Raw genomic sequence first — 20,035 nt, forward strand, 5'->3', positions numbered from 1 at the left:
GCCTCCCCAAGCTCTCAGGCTCCCACTTCTTTCCCTCCTCCTGTTCTTTGCTGTCCAACCCCCAGGCTCCATTTGCCCTACAGAACCAAACCTACAGCCCCCTGGAAAGAGTGAAGGGAAGACCCCGACCCAGACATAATTAGTCGACACTGCAGATCAGAATCCAACTCTCCAGAGACTGGCTGGAAACGGGAAGGGGTTCTAATTTCACTATAGAGACTCTGCTCAGCTTCCAATGGGACCCCCACAGAGACCAGCAGGGAGCTGCTCTCCACACTCAGTTCCCTTCGGCTCAGCAGTTCCCAAAGTAGGACGCGCAGCGTATTTAGGATAGTGCCACTAGGCAGAGAGGGAGCATCCTAAAGAGGGGCCTTGCTTGAAAGCTGAGTATGTACTGCTTCGGTGGCACAGCACTTATGGCCACGGCGATACACAAGGCCCATCCTAGGATAGCACATGGGTGAGGGCACAGAATGGAGCTCAGAACTTCTCCAAATCTCTGAGACAGCTACAGAGAACAGGATGTGGGGGGAGACTGGAAAGGTGGCTGAGAGGCTGAGAGTCCCAGTACCCACGTCAGGTAGTTCGTTACTGCTTGTGTGATCAACCCACATGAGCAGAGACACACAATTTAAAATAAGCTGGGCGGTGGAGGCATACGCCTCTGATCCTGGCACCCGGGAGGCAGAGGCAGGCGGATCTCTGAGTTCAAGGCCAGCCTGGTCTACATAGCCAGTTTCAGAACAGTCAAGGCTGCATGGAGAAACCCTGTCTTGGAAAATGAAACAAACAAACAAACAAACAGAAAGCGTAATAAAAATTTCAAACGTCACGCAGCCTTGACGTCCAGCGACAACTGGTTCCCCGCCTTGGTCTCCTTCCCACAGCAAAGAGACCAACGGAGTCAGTCACTCATAGCATGGGGCCCCTCCCCTCCTTCTAGGTCCCTGGCTGAGAAGTTCTAGACTGGAGAAATCTAATTGCTTTACTGTGTGCCTGGTGTTGTCTGTCAATCGAGATCCCTCTCCCAGACCCATCTCCACCTACTTTCTGGAAGCGCCCGCTGTCCAGGTGGATCACTCCCCTGATGCCAGCTGGGGATGGCTGGAGGATGGTGCCCGTCTGCTTGTTTATTTCCAGCAAGCTCAGTTGCTAAGGATTTGTCAAATTACACCGTGGTGTATTGTTCACTAGTTCTGACCTGCCTGGAGGCATCATTTGCGGCTCAGAGAGAAAGGCTTTTTATCCTGTGGCCTTCCAGAGTGCACGGAGTCCAGTCCCAGCAGGGATGGCTGGCTTCTATATCAGTGACCAGGCAAGCATGCATTTTTCCTTTTCCTTCGACTTATAGGACTTTGGGATACTGAAGAGGGAGGGAAGCTCTAGAGGAGTCTCAGGATGAGGTGAACCCTGCAGAAACCTGCCCTTCGGGTGAACCCAGGGCCAAGAGCTTCTTAGAGGACAATGCTGGCCTTCTGGCTGACAAAGAGAGGCAGAACCCTCAGAGGCTGCAGGAGCCAGAGTTCTCTGGTCCAGAAGAACCTGTAGCGTCTTACCTCACCTGATCACACTGACTCATGAGAGAAAGGTCATGGGGAAGCCTGGAAAAAAATGGGCACAGGCAGAGAGATGGGGTACATACCAAGGAAAGCCTGGGGTTGGATAGAAGAGGGACAGTCTCCCCTTCCTGTCACCTCTGGAACTACTGTAAAAGACAGCCATCGTCCTGGGCAAAGAGGGGAACCTGAGCAGGAACCCCACCCAGCATGGCGCTTCAAGCCATGCACCAAACCAGGTTTCCATCCTCAAGGATCAGCCAGGAGAACCAGCAAAGGTCAAGGTGGGAAAGGCAGATGTGTCCCATCCATCCAGAGCCACTCAGAGTTCAGCCTTCACTGATGCCATACCATCTTGCAAACAGCTTGGGTGGCATGCTGTGAGGTTGTTATAAAGGTCCCTGCCTAGCTCCACCCACAAGAGCCCTCCTAGTCTCCAGCCATGAGTTGCTCTGTGGCTCACTGACCTTTGACCCGGGGTCACAGCTGGGGTCAAGTTCTCCACCTGTCTGCCTCATCTGACTTAATCAGGCTCACTCAACCTCCTTGATGTAAACGAGGAAAAAAAAAAATAATGGTGGCTGTCTTTCCTGGAACTAGGAGAGAGACTTAGCTGTGTAAGCGTAAGGACCCAAGTACAAATCCTTAGGACCTACGTGAAAAGCCAGGCATAAGGTTTTGTGCACTTGAAACCCCAGTGATGTGGGGAGCAGGGAAGAGGATGGCCGGGACTTGCTGGTGGTGGTCAGCCAAGCTCCAGGTCCGGTGAGAGACCCTGCCTCAACGGAACAATCTGGGGAGCAATGGGACAGGACACTCGGCATCCTCCTCTCTGGCTTCTGCATGCACCTATGCACCATGCACAACTGCACACATCTACGTGCATATGCCTCACATGTGCACCACAGAGAGGGAGAGAGGGAGGGGAAGGGGAGGGGGAGGGGGAGGGGGAAAGAGAATGTCTTAAAAAGAAAAAAAAAGAATGTCTCCATCCCTCTCCCAGCGTCTATTAGCTGTGTATAAATTCCAGTGGGGAGAGGAGCTTATGAGCACCTGCTCTTTGCACAACAGGGCAGCTGGTCTGGTCGTGTGCAGATGTTGTGCAGGTAACCGCAGAGACTGTGCATTTAAGAATACAACAGCCACATCACATCCCAAAGTCACTATCCTATGACATCTATTCTTTTTATTACCAGGGACAACATTGGACTCTGCGACACGTGGGTGTAGGAAAAACACAAGAACTTTCCCTCTTATACTTGAACAAAGCCACATTTGAGGTGCAGGGTGGCCAGTGACTCCAGCTCTAAGAAGCTAGGGACGAGTGCTCAGCGGTTAAGAGTACTGACTGCTCTTCCAGAGGTCCTGAGTTCAAATCCCAGCAACCACATAGTGGCTCACAACCCTCTGTGATGGGATCTGATGCCCTCCTCTGGTGTGTCTGAAGACAGCTACAGTGTACTTGTATATAATAAATAAATCTTAAGAAGAAGGAGGAGGAGGAGGAGGAAGAGGAGGAGGAAGAAGAGGAAGAAGAGGAAGAAGAAGAGGAAGAGGAGGAAGAGGAGGAGAAGAAGAAGAAGGAGAAGAAGAAGAAGAAGAAGAAGAAGAAGAAGAAGAAGAAGAAGAAGAAGAAGAAGAAGAAGAAGAAGAAGAAGAAGAAGAAGAAGCAGCAGCAGCAGCAGCTAGATATGAGAATGTGGGAGTTCTCCCAGCCTGGCAACTTCAGACTTCCTCACCCGTGGGAGTGGTGGTGGAGCTGGCACCCTCCTGCCACCCCGTGCCCTGGCATGCCTGACCCTGGAGCTGGTGGACTGAGGCCAGCCACACTCAAATTCATTGCCTTCCTGGGGAAAATGAACCACTTGGGGCCAGCCTTGGATGCCTGCTGTGTCTTCCTCGGGCCTTGTCTCATCTGGAAAGGTAGCCAGACATGGGTAAAGAAATTACCTCCCGGGCCTGCATAAACCAGAGGGAATATCGTGGCCCGACTGGTCCATCCTGCCCACTTCCATGACTCCACCCAGCCTCCCTCTTGCCTCCACGCTGTCCCTCCCCTGACCCTTAGCTCCTAGTGACCAAGGGAAGTTAGCAGCAGGCAGCTCCCCAGTCCCTGTCTACATTCCCATCTTGTTCCAGGTATAAGGGCAGACTGGCTTGCCGTCACTATAGACCATGGCGCAAAAACACAATAAAATACAACGAGTGTTTTCTCAGCAAAAAAAAAAAAAAAAAATCCATTAGATGAGTTACTGTTGTAATTTAATAATGGGATGGGGAACTACAGCAAATTACCGAAGTATATAATTAAAGTAAATCTATTTTAAAGTCCTTTATTGCCTGATATTTCTCAGCTCTCACCCTCCTTCATCTCGTCTCCACACTGTGGCCCCCCCCCTTCCCTTTCCTGCGCAGGAGGGGGATGGGAGTGACGGATGCCCACAGCTCTTCACGCCTCAGCTGCAAATCCCTCTCTCCTGTTGCTTCTCACTGATGGACAGGATGTGTGTGGTACCCGAGGTCATTGCTGCTCCTTTCCCGGATGAGCTGAGATCTACCACCCACAGACACCCAGGACCACCGTTCCTGGAACCTAGGGGCTAGGGGGTGGCTTTAGAACAAGGCATGGGCTGGAGAGATGGCTTTAGTGCTTGCCGTACAAGCGTGAGGGCCTGAGCTGAGATCCTCGGCATCAGGTAAAAAGCTGTCCACACCCACTGTTCCGGTGCTGGAATGAATCCCTGGAGCCCCCTAGTCTGACAATCCATCCAAATCAGTGAGCTGCAGGTTCAGTGAGAGAGAGACCCTGTCTCCTCAAATAATGTGAAGCGAAACACTACTGGAGAAGATGCCCAATATTGGTCTCTGGTCTCCATGGGTGGTCACACATGTGTACACCCATACTAACATGTACATACAACACAGAGAGAGAGAGAGAGAGAGAGAGAGAGAGAGAGAGAGGGGAGAAAAGAATACCCTTCATGGGGCTGGGGATTTAGCTCAGTGGTAGAGCGCTTACCTAGGAAGCACAAGGCCCTGGGTTCGGTCCCCAGCTCCGGAAAAAAAAAAAAAAGAAAAAGAAAAAAGAAAAGAATACCCTTCATATGGAGTACATAGAAGCCATTGACTTGCAGGCCAATTTGCCAAAACTCTCCCATCCCCAAATGTTTGGTTCACACAGAGCAATAGAATGCAAGATACAGAAAGGGTTGGTTAGAACTTACCCAGCATCTCACAGCAAAACAGCGATGGGGTTGGGATTTGATCTCAAGCACCGGACGTCTGACCAGCCGAGTCAGGACGTGCTTCTGGGGTTGGAGTCTGGAGTTCTGGAGTCTGGGGTTGCTTCTGTGCAGGAGGCCAGAACCTGGGCTGCGATGAATCAGGAGGAACAGCAGGCAGCTGGCGGCCCAGCAGCCCAGCGTCCTTTCTAGAATTCAGGGGAAGCAGGAGGGAGCCAGGCTGCACAGTAGACACAAAACTAAATCAGTGAGTTAGACATGTTACTCATGGCTGTACTTCTAGCACTTGGGAGGCTGGGGGTGGGGGTGGGTAGGAGAGGGTGGGAGGGAGGGTGGGAGGGAGGGTGGGAGGTCTAAGTGTGAGGTTATTCTGGGTTGCAGGTAAAGATCCTATCTTAAAGAGATGAATCACCTTCATCAGAAACCCTAGGATATGTCACAGGAGTTCTCAGACTTTACGCTTAGAAAGGAAGACTTCACAGCCCAGACTTCTGGGGACAGGAAGGACAGGAAGGGGTGGCCTGAGTTTTTCCCACCTCAAGTAATCTCAGTATAAAAAAAAAATTATGATACAGCATCTCTTGTAGCCCAGGCTAGCCTCAAACTTGATATGTAGCTGAGGATGGCTTTTTGCTTTTTGTTCCTCCTGACTCTACTTCCCTAGTGCTGGGATTATGGGGCGTGACACCCTGTCCAGTTTTATGTGAAGTGGGGGTTGGAACTTTGAGCTTTTTGCATGCTCAGCAAGCCCTCTACCAACTAGGTCAAATCCCCAGGCCAAAGAAGAAAGTTTATGGTCCCCTCAAACTCAGGAAGAGCCCCCCAGATTGTATACAAGAACCAAGTGGTCTGGACAGAGACAAAGTCACATGCTACTGTGTTAACATAGTGAGTGCTTAGCCTTAGAGAGAATAAAAAAGGCCCCCAAACTGCCAGCACGTCTTGAGGGAGACCAGATGTTGCCCAGAGACATCACCCACGTCAGCCAGCAGAGGTCCTGCCCTCCTGGCTGAGCAAAGAATTGGGTTTCACCTATGGAGGGGACCCAAGAAGCACCAGCCACTGGGAGAGGAAGGAAGAGAGAGGTTGCTTTAAAAAGCTGGAGGCCTATGCAAATGAGATGCAGAGTGGCATGCAAATTGCACCTTAGGTTCTCAGATCTCTAGTCTTTCCTGGGCTGAGCCTCTGCAGCCTTCTCTGATTTCTAAGGACCACCTTCTCCTTCCGTCCTTGTACGTGAAAGACAGAAGTCCAAGTACAAATCTGCCTCCTCCACAGCCTGCAGCCCTAGCCGCAGCACATCACCCGTCTACTTTCCAGTCCAGGACATGCCCAGTGATATGCACAAAAGCCCTAGGGATGCCTGAGAACAGTGAGGGCAGGCACACGCATGTCCTTGAGACTCTTTGCAGTGTCAGAACGTTTACCGGATGCTGTAATACAGGTGGCATTCTCCGCTAAGGCATCCAAGGAACGGTGTAGGGCTGTTTTCATAATGGAGAAAGAGAGCCACAGGGAAGGAAGGAGCAAGACACATGGCTATTAACGGGGCAGGGAAGAGACAAAATCAGGACAGGAGGGACCTGGAGCTCATGTCCAGACTAGAAGGTGTGGCCCTTAGAGGAAAGGATGTGGCAGGTGAGGGGAAACAGAGGAGAGAAAGCTTCAGGAAGGACAATGGGAAACATTCCCCTGCCCTACCCCCACAGCAAGGCCGAATCCAGCTGTCCTGGCCGCTGTCCTAAAGAGGGCCTAGAGGGCTCAAAAAAGCCTTAGGTGGCCCCAGTTGTATTCAGGGTCCTTAAAGTTGGTCAAGGATTCTCTAAGAGGCTCCACACCCTTCGCCCCTCATTAGGTCCCTCCCCAGGCTCCTTTGGCACCTCTTTGTCTAAGACAATGGGGGTGGAGGGAAGCGACTAAAGCAATCAGGTCTTCTTGTATCTCCTACTAGCAGGCTAGGCCCAGAGTGACATCAGAGACCTGGGAGGAGGGAGGTGATGCTGCCACCGATAGCCCCTTCTTCGTGCTGGTGTCCTCATGCTTTTGTACACCTGCACCGTTGGTCTTTCGTCTCCAGAACAGAAATAGGCCCTTCTCAGCAGCTACAGACCCACGGAGCTCTGAACAGACTCGATCACCAGGACCACATGGATGACACGGACTTTTCTAAGGTGGCAATGGGGGTGGGGGTAGGGTGGGGAGCAGAGGCTGCCCACAGTGGGGACTCTTTGAGGGATATCCCTTCTCCCTTCCCTGCCTGCCCACACCAGATCAAAGCTTGCTGCCTTCCCGTTTCTCCTCCGTGGGAATCACCCTCCAAAGGGGGTGACCTTCGGCAGAAGCAAAGTCCTGGATTACAAAGGAAGCGGGCACCATGTGGCTGAAAACGCCATGCTAGCGATGTCTGCATCTACACGGACCACCGGCCAGACCCTCTGAACAAAGCAGGCACTGGGAAAACATAGACTGAGCTGTGTCTTCCCAAAACCCGCAAGTCACAGCCTTACCTCACAGTGAGGCTGTGCGTAGAGGCAATCCCTTTAGGAGCTAATTAAAGCCAGTACAGGAAGTCTTGAGGGCGGGGCTCTGTCTTTGTTACTATCCATGGTCAGCTTGACAGCGTCTAGACTCACCTAGGGCACCAGCCTCAGTGCGTGTCTGTGAGGGGGCTTCTAGAGCGGGTTAACTGAGGTAGGGAGATTGTCCCTGGATGTGGATGGCACCGTTCTGTGGGCTGCAGACCTGCGCTGAATAACAAGGAGAAAGGAAGCTGAGTGGCTAGACTTGTCTCTGCTTCCTGCCCACAAATGCTGTGTGACCCCTTATCTCAGACTCGCCACCATGCCTGGACTGCACTCTCAAACTGTGCACCAGAATAAATCCTTACTCCCTTAGGATGTCTTGCCATCTCAACAGGAACCTCAGAATGGATCGAGAGGAGACAACAGACAGTCCCCCCCCCCCCGACTCCTCTGTCCACCCTCCACCCTCCTCCCTCCACCGTTCTTCCTCCCTCCTCCCTGCCCACCATGAGATACCAGTGTCTGAGGTTTCAGACCCTAGCCTGTAGTATGTGATCAGGCAACCAATCAGATTAAGACCTACACCGTCTATGACTTTAGAACTAATTAACACAGATGTGGAAATGAGGATGACCCACCAGCCGCAAATGAAGACTCCTAAGAAGATCACAGAAACTAGAATCCGCTCTGCAGAAGCCTGCAGGCTAAGGGAGGTCCTGGGCATTAGCTCAAGCACACATTTCCTGCCCTGCTCCTGCCCACAGCTTGCTTCTGGCTTCACCGTGGGTCCACCTGGGCCAGAAGCTGCCAGCACAGCCCCTGTGTGCACAGCCCAAGATGGATGCCTTTGGCCTACGTGGGGGGTGGGAGTGGGGGAGAATGTGATGGTTGATTTTGTCAACTTGACAGAATGGAGAATCAGCTGCCAGACAATCCCTGGGCTGGGTCCTGGACGGAACAAAACCGAGGTGCTAGTTACCAGCATCCCTCTCCCTGCTCTCTCACCAAGGACGTTGTGTGACCCGCTGTCTCACACTCGGGCTTTCACCATCCCCCTGATGTCCTTGAACTGTGAACCAAAACCCTTTCCTTCCTCAGGTTCCTTTTGTTGGGGGATCTTATCAGAAACAGGAAAATTTATTTAATACAGAAAAGCGCACTTCCCAGGCGAGGCCAGTTCTGAGCTACAAGAGTCCAATAAAGAAGTACAAAGGCACCAGACTCCCCAAGCTCCTGGTGGAGGCCCCACCAGGGATCTCCTGGAAACCCCGCCCACTCCATGTGCTGCAGGAACACCTCCGACCTCATAAACAACTGGACTGCAGGGATCTGCCTTACAGACCACAGACCCACTAGGAGTACGGATATGGGAGGTTAGTCAAGCTGGCCCCTCTGATTAGCCATATGGTCTCGTGCTTTCTCCTAATTTCCCAGGGCTTCTGTTTCTCCCTCTGCAAAACACACCAAACCATGCCTAACAGCCATACCTTACAGACACCTTACGAGCTGTCCTAAAAGTTGCGATCTCTCTGGAACTACAGGTTGAGTATTTAGTTAGGTGGCTGCTTTATTCCTTATGAGAGAAAGGAGGGACCAGCACCAACTCTATCCTGTAAGTGGGAAACTTGGGCACGTGGACGTGGTAGTTAGATCATCACCCAGCAAAGATGTGACAGCTCCAGGAACCTGCTTCAGATCCGGTATCTCAGACACTGTTCCCTAGTGCCAGCCTTACTAGTCAGTGCAGAGAGAGAGAGAGAGAGAGAGAGAGAGAGAGAGAGAGAGAGAACACACCAGGGTGGCTTCTGTCTTCATAGCTCACCATTTTGTGTCCAACCTCCCAGGACTGCTGAGGAGCTCCCAGATACTTTGCAACAAATAACTCTAAGACAATGAACTTAAAACAAAATTCCAAGATGCTTTGTAACAAATTACTCCAAGACAGTGGGCTTAAAACAAAGTAGGGTTCAGGGGTCCAGGCCTCCCGCCAGGTCCTCCACTTTGGGCTCTCACGAAGCTGCTATCCTAGTCTGGATTGCTAATCATCTGAAAGGAAGATCTGTCTTCAACTCAGCCAGTTGGTGTCTGTCAGTCCCTCGTGCACTGTTGGGACTGTCTCTTTGCTGGCTGTCAGATGGCGACCACCCTCTACTTCCGGCTAAATAGACCCTCTACCAGCAACTCAGAGCTTGTCCAGCTACTTTGTCAAAGTCAGCATGGGGTGGGGACCGGGAGTGGGTGGGTATTGTGCCTATTTGGTCAGGCACAGTCCTACCTTCAGACCCAAAGGTGGCAGGAATCATAGAGAACAATCTGGTGGCCACCATGTGACACGGTAGGCACACAAGCATGTCCCCAGTTTCCAGTTGCAGGAAGAATGTCAAGAACAGGTGAAGGACCCGCCCAGGTTCGGCTCAGTGTGAAAACATTGCCAGCAGCACCTCCTGAGCTACGTGGTGGCTGAGGTACCGGCTGGCTGTGGCAGAAACCAGGTTGGTAATCAGTAAATAAATACCCTGAAGTCAGCCCTGGGCTACAGACTGTGGGAGCCGGGAGAATGAAGCTTCCCTTACTATTATAGTACTGTTACCTGGTGTCTGCTCTGCACAGTCTGGTGTCAGCACCAGCTGAGGATGTGCACATCGGTTGACAGTAGCCAGTGCTGCTGCTTCTGCCTCTCCCTTGTGGGAAGGGAGGTTGTCCGGCCTCAGTTATACCCCCGGTGCCTCTTCCACACCTGGTTTCTTCTTTTATTCTTCTTTTAAAAAGTCTTTTTGTAGGGGGTTGGGGATTTAGCTCAGTGGTAGAGCGCTTGCCTAGGAAGCGCAAGGCCCTGGGTTCGGTCCCCAGCTCCGGAAAAAAAAAAAAAAAAAAAAAAAAGGAAAAAGTCTTTTTGTTGCTTCAAATCTGTTTTTAGTTACGTGTGTAAGTGTATGGTTGTGTACAGGTTTGTTTACCTGAGTACAGCGCCTGTGGTACTGTGGGTCCGGTGTTGTTTCCCCTGGAGCAGGGAAGTTGTTGCAAGCATCCTGACATGGGTGCTGGAGCTCAAGGCCAATGCAAGAACAGTGTGCATTTTCAACAATCGAGTCACCTTCCTAGGCATCCCCTCGTGTGTGTGTGTGTGTGTGTGTGTGTGTGTGTGTTTGTGTATGTGAATGTGTGTGTGCATGTGTGTGCACGCATGGATGTATGTGTGTATACTGTGTGTGTGCACGCATGAATGTATGTGTGTATATTGTGTATGTGCATGAATGTGTGTATGCGTGTATACTGTATGTTTGTATGTGCATGAATATGTGTCAGTGTGTGTATGAGTGTGTGTGTATGTGTATGTGTATGAGTGTGTGTGTGTATGAGAGTGTGTGTGTGTGTGTGTGTGTGTGTGTAGCCCAGAGAATGACCCTAGGTACTACTGCTCTTCGGACCTAAAAAATCAGACACTGTCACCCCTGGCTTGGTCTTTGATGCCGTTATTGTTTAAGATGGTGTACTGGCTGGTTGTGTGTGTCAACTTGACACAAGCTGGAGTTATCACAAAGAAAGGAGCCTCCCTTGAGGAAATACCTCCATGAGACCCAGCTGTAAGGCATTTTTTCAATTAGTGATCAAGGGGGGAGGGTCCAGCCCATTGTGGTGGTGCCATCCCCGAGCTTGGTAGTCCTGGGTTCTACTGGACTTGCAAACTGATCAAGCCAGGGGAAGCAAGCCAGTAAGTAACATCCCTCCGTGGCCTCTGCATCCGCTCCTGCTTCCTGACCTGCTTGAGTTCCAGTCCTGACTTCCTTTGGTGATGAACAGCAATGTGGAAGTGTGAGCTGAATAAACCCCTTCCTCCCCAACTTGCTTCTTGGTCACGATGTTTGTGCAGGAATAGAAACCCTGACTGAGACAGATGGGTTCTGAGCATGGAACTTAAGTTCCAGAGTTTGCAAGCAAGCGCTTTACCAACAGAGTCATGTCCACAGCCACATTGTGAGTGAGTCTCTCCCTCACAAAGGTCTGAGAATGAGGCCTCCAAGGAGACGGATTGTCCGTCCTCCCCCACCTCACCTGGTTGGCCTCTCTGTTCTAGAATAGTTAAGTTCACAGGAAGGCTCTGCGGGGCAGGTCAAACGTTAAAACTGCCTGGAGCCCAAACCAGCTCCCAAACTGAGAAGAAAGGCCTTTTGTTAGGAGAGCCTCTAGTGGGAGAGGGCGGTCTCCCTCCCGGAATGGGAAGTCTGCTGGTGGCGATATCTAATGAAGACTTTTATGATAGAAATGTAATTGTTTAAAAAAAAAACACTTTTTTTTACATTGGTCTCAGAGCCTTCAATCCAAGAGCTCGTTCTTTCCCTCATTCATACCCTAAATGAGCCCTAATTAATCTCGAAGCTGGAAGAAAGGAGGCTAGATTGCAGCTTTCTCTGTAAGGACACACTTCATATTTTGGGGGAGTTTGAAGAGGCTCTCAAGCATTTCCCTCAGTGGTATTTTATCAGCGTTTCAGAGCGGCTTCATTAGGCTGCCGAGGCTGCTAATTGCATTACCATATTTTTAAGCCTCATAGGTGCAGGTCAGGCTCGACATCTTCCAAATTCTCCCAACAGTTTGCCAGGTTGGCATTTCAGAAACTCCATGCACGGTTTGCTTTGGGCGCAAGGGAAGGAGACTGGCACCAGTACGGGGGGGGGGGGAATGGGGGGCCTGCTGACCGCCACCTGGTCTCTCTCACTGGTCGGAGAATGTGGCTACAGAATCAACCTCACGGGTGAGAGGCTGTAACTCCAGGATTCAAGAGACTAAAGCTCTGTAGGCAAAGGCACCTGCCTCCATCCCCAAAGCCCCCACGAAGGAAAGAATTAAAGGGGGAAAAAGGCATAGCTGTACAAGTTAATGTCATCTTGTGGAGGGAAAAAAATCCCTTCAATACCCTCGCCAAGGAGGCAGAAACAAAATGGGCCCATGTGTGCACGCATGCATGACTGTGGATAGATATAAACATATGTACACACGTGTATTTACATAGACGTGTATATGTGTGTTTGGACAGTTACAAAAATGTAGGCATATATATGAGATAACTGCGCATATGTGTGTAGGTAGATAAAATACATATACATGTATATGACTGAATTTAGGTATATGTAAATATATGTGCATATATAAACACTATGTGTTTACATAGATATAAATAAAGGCATATATATGGATATCTGTATATTGCATATCTATGAATGTGGATATATAACTGAATATAAATGTGTGTATATTTATATAGATTTGAATATATGCAGATTCTGTATTAGTTACTTCTCTCATTGTTGTGACCAAATACTTGACCAAGTTAAGGGGCTGGTCAGGTGGCCGGGCAGCTAAGAGCACTTGCTGCTCTTGCAGATGACCCAAGTTGGGTTCCAACCCCCCAAACCAAGCTGCTCACAGCCTCGTATGACTCCAGCTCCAAGGGATGTGACACGCTCTCACGCCTTCCATGGGCACCTGTACACGTGGAGTGTACATTACAATTACGTATAAACAAGAGCTTTTAAAAAGATTCTTACAAGGGGCCAGAGAGGTGGCTCAGCAGTTAAGAACACTGGACGCTCTTCCAGAGGATCTGGGTTCAGTTCCCAGCCCCGACATGGTGACTCACAACCATCTGTAACTCCAGTTCCAGGAGGTCTGATCCCTCTTCTGGCTTCTGCAGATACCGAGAAAGAAAATGGTACATACAAACACGCACAGGCAAAGCATCGGCATGCATACGTTTTTAAAGAGCAAACAAAACTTTGAAAAGCAGAGAAAGGAGAGAAAACGACAGGCTGGGCTATGCATCTCAAGATCTGCTCCCCCGGGGAGAGCCACTTCCTCCAGCCGGGCCCCACCTCATAAAGGTTTTACAACCTCCCAAAAACAGCGCCAGCAGCTAAGATCAGAATGGGAAGCTAGGCCAAGTCAGAGGACCTTCTGTGAGAGGTCAGGAGCCCCAACCCAGCTGCACATTCCCAGACAGCTTCACCCCTCTAAACATGCGTTCCCTATCTGTCTGTAGGGTAGGGAAGTGTTGTCCATCCTACTGAGACAAGAAGATGGTGACATCCGATGTGGGAAACATTAACTCCATCCAACCGCTGGCCTCTTCCAAGGGCCCAGCCCCAACCTTGCACAATTGAAGGCAGCTGAGCACCTACCCCTAAGATGGGGACCCCTCAGGGCCAGCAGGCCTTGCCAATACACCACACTGGGTCTTGCTGACCAGCACCATGGTAAGACAGAGAGTCTTCCTCCCCCACAAGCTTTCTCTCACCTTCTTGTGAAAGGTCACCAGCAACCTGGAATCTCCCTAGGGGCAACAGGAAGAATGACTGCTAGGCCTCCCTCAGGCTCTGGGCTCCCCTTCCTAAGGTCACTGCCTGGAGAGACCCAGTCCTGAGAAAGTTTGGATCATGCTGTCTTGGCTATCGGGGACTGCTGATCCAGGAGAGAGGCTCCATGTTAAAAGAAAGGATAACTCTGCCCATGTTCAGTCGCTCTAGGAACAAAATGAGGCCTTTAGGCCACTACTTACTTCCCAGAGCTGCCTGATTCTTCGATAAGTTTCCCGGACCCCAGACTTCCAGACCTGGGATCCCTGCTCTGCTAAAGGAGGAAGGGTTCAGCAGGTGGTCAAGAAAGTTCCAGAATAAGGTTTTGTATTTCCACCTGCTGATGACTTGCCTCCCAGGAGATCCTAGAGGAGCTCCCAACAGCTGCTGGGGTAGTCTGAGGGGTACTGGCTACCTGACTGGTGCTGCCTTGTCGAGAGCTCTTCAATGTGTTCTGTAGAAGGCCCCAGTTCCCCACATTCGATGGTGGGTGACAGGTTAATGGAGTCCAGAAGTTGTTCACACTTCCTGGCAGAGAGCAGTGTGGTCTCAAACCTAGGCTTTGGTGTTGGGTGGGCAGGACCAAAGGGTTAGCTCCCAGGGCTGCACCCTGTGTGGGACTGAGCAAAAGGGTCAACCAGTAAGGGTGTCTTCCCCATCCTTCTCCATAGCCTCTCTCCACTGTCCACCCCATCCCCCCTCCACAGCAGCCTCCCTACTAAACAACCCTATCCTCAAATCTGCACAGCATCCTTCCTACTGCTCACCTAACCCATCCCCAGACCATTGTCAACCCCTGCCCATCCCCCACCACAACTTCTACTCTACTGTTCCCACCCGTACCCCCTCCCCCCTCTACCTCACTCCCAACCTCCACAGTCTCTCCTCACTGCCTGACCACTCCTTATCTATCCTCACTGACCACCCTGTCTCTCCACAGCCTCCCTACTCCAGCACCTGTCTTGCCGCAGCACCATACCCATGGCAAGCCCCGCCCAGAGGAGGTACCAGCTTGCATCTGTTTACCAGGAAGCATGAGAAAGATTGTCTTTGAGAGCTTCCTATCCCAGAACCTCTCACCCCTCTTGTCCTTGTGTCTCCTAACCCTGCACCCTGTACCCCTCTCTCAGGACCCCTGCCTAAAGAATGATGCCACACTGGGTCCACCAACATCTCTTAGCCTAACTAAAACAATCCAACCCCCAACCTATAGGCAGACTCATGGGCCAAGGCTTTCTTCTCGGGCGCCTCTAAGTTGTGTCAAGTGGACAATCAAAACTGACCATCACGGTTAGTCCATGGGGTCTTAGCTTTGATACTTAGTCGTCAGTGAGGGTCGCTTGGGTGGGTAACACCCCTAGTGTCCTAGCCTCACCCTCCCCCCTCACCTGCTAACAAGGAGGCATCCGATTGCCTGCTTCTGAAGGGTCACAGAAGGTTCTGGTGCGCAGTTCCATGAGAACCTCTGACAGCAGAGATTGAAAGGGGCAGCAGACACCCTGCCAGCTCTGACACCGAGGAGTAAAAAGTCAGGGTTGCAGTGATTTAGAACAGAACAGGCATCCCCTAGGGATGAGGGGTCACCCGACATGAGAAGACAGATGACACCCACGGTAGAAGAAGCTATACCCCTCTCCCTCTCTCAGACTATGCTCAGGCCTATGCTTTGAAACCCTGTTCTCTGATGTCACCTAATGTCACCCTAAAGGACACCGGAGGGCTGAGCACCTCCTAGTCATGCCTTCTCTTGCATTGGTTGCAAGGCCTCAATGAAATACACGCACAAGGCTGCATGTGTCTTGCATGTGCACAGCCCATGTCTGTGCCAAGGAATACCACCAGGTAGGTACCAGGTAGGTACCTCATGGTCTCCTTAGTACAGTTTTCCTCAGCTTCTCTTTCCCTTCTCCCGTGTGTCCCTGCTGAGTCCCAGCACCTACTGTGTGTGGGTGGACACTGCTCAGAGTTGGTGCTTGGTAACTGTTTGGAACATTAAACATCTTCACACAGGCACATGCACCACCAGCCAGCCCTATTGGCACAGGCTCCGCCCCCAATCCCTTACTGTCTCAAGGAAGGGCATTCCTCCTGCTCCACCGGCCATACCTCCCTCTCTGCCCTTCTCTCTGCAGCTGCCCACCCCCAGGCTGCCCTCCACAGTGAACCCCTAGGCTGCCCTCCACAGTGAATCCCCCAGGCTGCCCTCCACAGTGAACCCCCAAGGCTGCCCTCCACAGTGAACCCCCAGGCTGCCCTCCACAGTGAACCCCCAAGGCTGCCCTCCACAGTGAAGCCCCCAGCATCCCTCCACAGTGAACCCCCAGGCTGCCCTCCACAGCGAACCCCCCAGCAGCCCTCCACAGTGAACCCCCCAGGCTGCCCTCCACAGTGAACTCCCAAGGCTGCCCTCCACAGTGAAGCCCCCAGCAGCCCTCCACACTGAACCCCCCAGGCTGCCCTCCACAGTGAACCCCAAGGCTGCCCTCCACAGTGAACCCCCAAGGCTGCCCTCCACAGCGAACCCCCCAGCAGCCCTCCACAGTGAACCCCCCAGGCTGCCCTCCACACTGAACCCCTCCAGGCTGCCCTCCACACTGAACCCCCAGGCTGCCCTCCAAAGTGAACCCCCAGGCTGCCCTCCACAGTGAACCCCCAAGGCTGCCCTCCACAGCGAACCCCCCAGCAGCCCTCCACAGTGAACCCCCCAGGCTGCCCTCCACAGTGAACCCCCAAGGCTGCCCTCCACAGTGAACCCCCCAGGCTGCCCTCCACAGTGAATCCCCCAGGCTGCCCTCCACACTGAACCCCTCCAGGCTGCCCTCCACACTGAACCCCCAGGCTGCCCTCCACAGTGAACCCCCAGGCTGCCCTCCATACTGAACCCCCAGGCTGCCCTCCACACTGAACCCCTCCAGGCTGCCCTCCACACTGAACCCCCAGGCTGCCCTCTACACTGAACCTCCAGGCTGCCCTCCATAGTGAACCTCCCAGGCTGCCCTCCACAGTGAACCCCCAGGCTGCCCTCCACAGTGAACCCCCAGGCTGCCCTCCACAGTGAACCCCCCAGCAGCCCTCCATACTGAATCCTCCCAGGCTGCCCTCCACACTGAACCCCTCCAGGCTGCCCTCCACAGTGAACCCTCCACAGTGGAGCCAGCCATTCGGACCTGTTGACAGACTTATGCATGGGACTTTTAAAAATGACTGGGGTTGGGGATTTAGCTCAGTGGTAGAGCGCTTGCCTAGGAAGCGCAAGGCCCTGGGTTCGGTCCCCAGCTCCGAAAAAAAGAACCAAAAATAAATAAATAAATAAATAAAAATGACTATTTGCATGCTTCTAAAATGCTTCTTAAAAGACATTCTGGAACCTTCCTTTCCTTCTCTCAGAGTCTCTGGGTGCTGCCAATCCAGCAGAACTGAGGGTCGAATTTCATACCCCACTCAGAATGTATACTTTATGTGACGGTTACCTGCATTGGGTACCTTCCAGAGCCCACCCCAGTTTCTTCTGTGAAATGAGAGAATAACAACCCCAGCAGGCTGATCCTCCTGAAGAGTCAATGACCTGCGTGTGTTGTCTCGACCACTTGGAGCAAAGCCCGTCTGTGGCGTCAGTGATTATGATTGTCACCGTCATTTTTTGTGTACAGAGAAAGAGATGCTAAGAGTTGGACGTGGGAGGTGGAGACAGACAGATTTCCCAGAGCTCACTGGCCAGCTGGTCTAGCCAATTCAGCAAGCTCTGGGTCTGAGAGAGACCCTGCTTCAAACACTAAGCTGGAAACCAACTGGAGAAGACACCTGATGTTACTGGTGGCCTGCACATGTGCACTTATGTATGCTTCTGCATACAAGCACATAAACTAGTACACATAAGGAAGGAAGGAAGGAAGGAAGGAAGGGAGGGAGGGAGGGAGGGAGGGAAGGAGGGGGGGGTTGGGGATTTAGCTCAGTGGTAGAGCAAGGCCCTGGGTTCTGTCCTCAGCTCAAAAAAAAAAAAAAAAAAAGGAAAGAAAGAAAGAAAGGAAGGAAGGAAGGAAGAGGGGAAGGGGAAGGGGAAGGGAAAGGGGAGGATGAGAGGAGATGAAAGGAGAGGAGAGGAGAGGCAAGGCAAGGCTGTTGAGAAATACGTTCTGCACAGTAGCCAATCACAGTTGTTCAGCTGGTCGCCACCCTCCTTCGTGAAAACCCCTCCAGGGCTCACAGTGTCCTTAGGCAAAGTCTTTCGAACTACTGCTGGCTGGAGGTTTGTACTGATGACTCCCACCCAGCCAGCCACTCCTCTGACACCACCAGAGGGGAGAGGGTCAACACAAACCCCCCCTCCAAAAAAAAAAAACCCCATGTGGCCCCAAATCAATTCAATATGGCAGGACCCGCTTACATCTGCGCCCAGCAGTAGCCTGTGCTTTCAGGGCAAAACGCAAATGATGAATTCTGGAATCCGAGGCACTGAGAGGACTTCCCAGGCTTTCTCTCTGCAGGAAACATCGGCCGTGCTGGCGAGTACCCTTGACTGTGGGGACTGTGTTATTGCAGGTGTCTTATCTCATTCAACATTATTATTTCCTGAGGAGAAGGCAGCAGAGCAAGCACTGGGGCTATTGGCCCCTCTACGGCGACGGCGAACCACACTTTGTATTCACAGCCGAGAAGAAAATCCTTCTAGGACTTGTGAAAGAGACCAGAATGGTGGGGTGGGGACAGGTATTAAAAAAGGGAACCGGCCAGCATGGGAGCCGAGCCGCAAGAGGAAAATATTTCATTTAATGTGTGGTTAAGGGAGGAACCAATGCCTTCTCTCTCCCCCCTCTTTCTCTCCTTCTCTCTCCCCTTCCACCTCCTCTCTCTCCTCTCCCAATATCCTCCACTGCCACCCCACACACACACACAAATCGTGTGCCCGTGTTTTGTGATGACTGATGTTATTCCTTATGGCTTTCAGAGCAAGAGAAGTCACCAGGGCTTCATCTGTTATGTTTATTCCGACAGAAATAAATCTCAGTCCTTCAGAAATAAGTCTCAGCCCAGGCCGGCTGGGGAATAAGGCTGGCCACACCCCCTTACCACTGGTCACCACCCCCCATCACCTCCCTGTGGATAAGCCCCATAGAATGGACCAAGACACACTTTGGCCTTATTGATCACCGGGCTGCTTCATTACCTCTGTGGGCTGTAGATCAATAAGCTCACAGCAACATAATAGACTTTTTAAGAAAATCAATTAGGCAGATTTTTTTTTCTAGAATCGAGTCCGCATGGCCCTCGAGTAGGTGTGTGTGGTTTAACGTGCACAGCACAGATCCCTCCAAGAGCTGTCTTATAATGAGCGGGGTCAAGGCCAAGCTGAAAAGCACACAGTCAGTAATAGAAACCAGCCGAACTTGAGACTGAAGCGAGGTCTCAGGGAAAGGCCAGAACCATTTGAGCCACGGCCTTGCTAGAGATCTGCGAGTAGCCCCATTGGTCACCTTGCTTGATCCCTGCGCATCCTTTTGTGGGCAAAAATCTGTGAGCATGCTTCTTCATTCGTCCTGATTTTGAAGACCTGGAGTTGAAGCTTCTTAGAAAGCTCGGACCGATGTCTGAATTTCCCATTCAGAGAACAGAAGGAAGCTGGGCGGGCAGAACCATGAAATGCGACCAGGCTGTGGCTCACAGATTTGGCACCGTGCCTCCCATGCCTCTTCCCCGAGCCTGCAGAGAAGCACCTGGGGCCCTGGCAAGCCAGACCCAGGCTTCACGTAGAGAGGGGGAGGCTTCTGACACCTGCAGCACCCAGGGACTGGCTTCAAACATTTGGGGGTAGGTGCAAATGAACAAATGTGGGAGGGGTGCGTGTGTGTGCAAGTGCACACAAGCATGTGTAAGTGCAGGAGACCAGACGACCACCCCCAGGGTCGTTCCCCAGGCACCTTCCACTTTTTGTTTGAGACAAAGTCTCTCACTCGTCCGTCTGGAAATCTGCTAAGTAGATTGGGCCCCTCCTAGTCAGCAAGCTCCAGGAATCCTCCTGTCTCCACCTCGCCAGCACTGGGATTTCAAGTGTGAGGCACACCGCAGCTGGCTTTTTACCTGGCATCTGGTGGTCCCCACTCAGGTCCTCGTGCTTGCAAGGCAAGCCCTGAACTGGCAGAGCATCTCCCCAGATCCTGTGCTTGGCAGCTCACAGTCCCAAAGGCAAACCGGAAGGGTGGAGGTGTAGAGTACCCCAAGGGGATGCTCAGAGGTTCTCAGCGGGTGGGGCCGACCCACCTACAATCTCCTCTGCTTTAGCCTCCTGTCCGCTTTCTTCCTGGCCTGATTATGGACCGTGAGCATTTGAAAGGAGTGGGAGAAAGAACGGATTCTCTTCTCCCTTCTAA

At 51.9% G+C, this 20,035-nt stretch overlaps 1 long non-coding RNA gene across 16 annotated transcripts in view; it reads right to left on the minus strand.

The window, feature by feature from the left end:
• LOC100912319 (uncharacterized) overlaps nt 1–20,035 on the minus strand; it is a 47,641-nt gene that overhangs the window by 18,285 nt on the left and 9,321 nt on the right. For 7 of the 16 annotated variants that reach the window (XR_015632299.1, XR_015632296.1, XR_015632290.1 and 4 more), the window contains exon 2: nt 4,781–5,018. This is a non-coding gene — a long non-coding RNA (uncharacterized LOC100912319). Of the gene's footprint in view, nt 1–4,780; nt 5,019–7,431; nt 7,546–12,866; nt 13,007–20,035 lie in introns of those variants that run through there. The other 9 variants (XR_015632291.1, XR_015632294.1, XR_015632288.1 and 6 more) reach the window with 3 other exon arrangements.

The sequence above is a fragment of the Rattus norvegicus genome, chromosome 10, assembly GCF_021556685.1.
Source record: "Rattus norvegicus strain SHRSP/BbbUtx chromosome 10, alternate assembly SHRSP_T2T, whole genome shotgun sequence".
NCBI classification, from domain to species: Eukaryota; Metazoa; Chordata; class Mammalia; order Rodentia; family Muridae; genus Rattus; species Rattus norvegicus.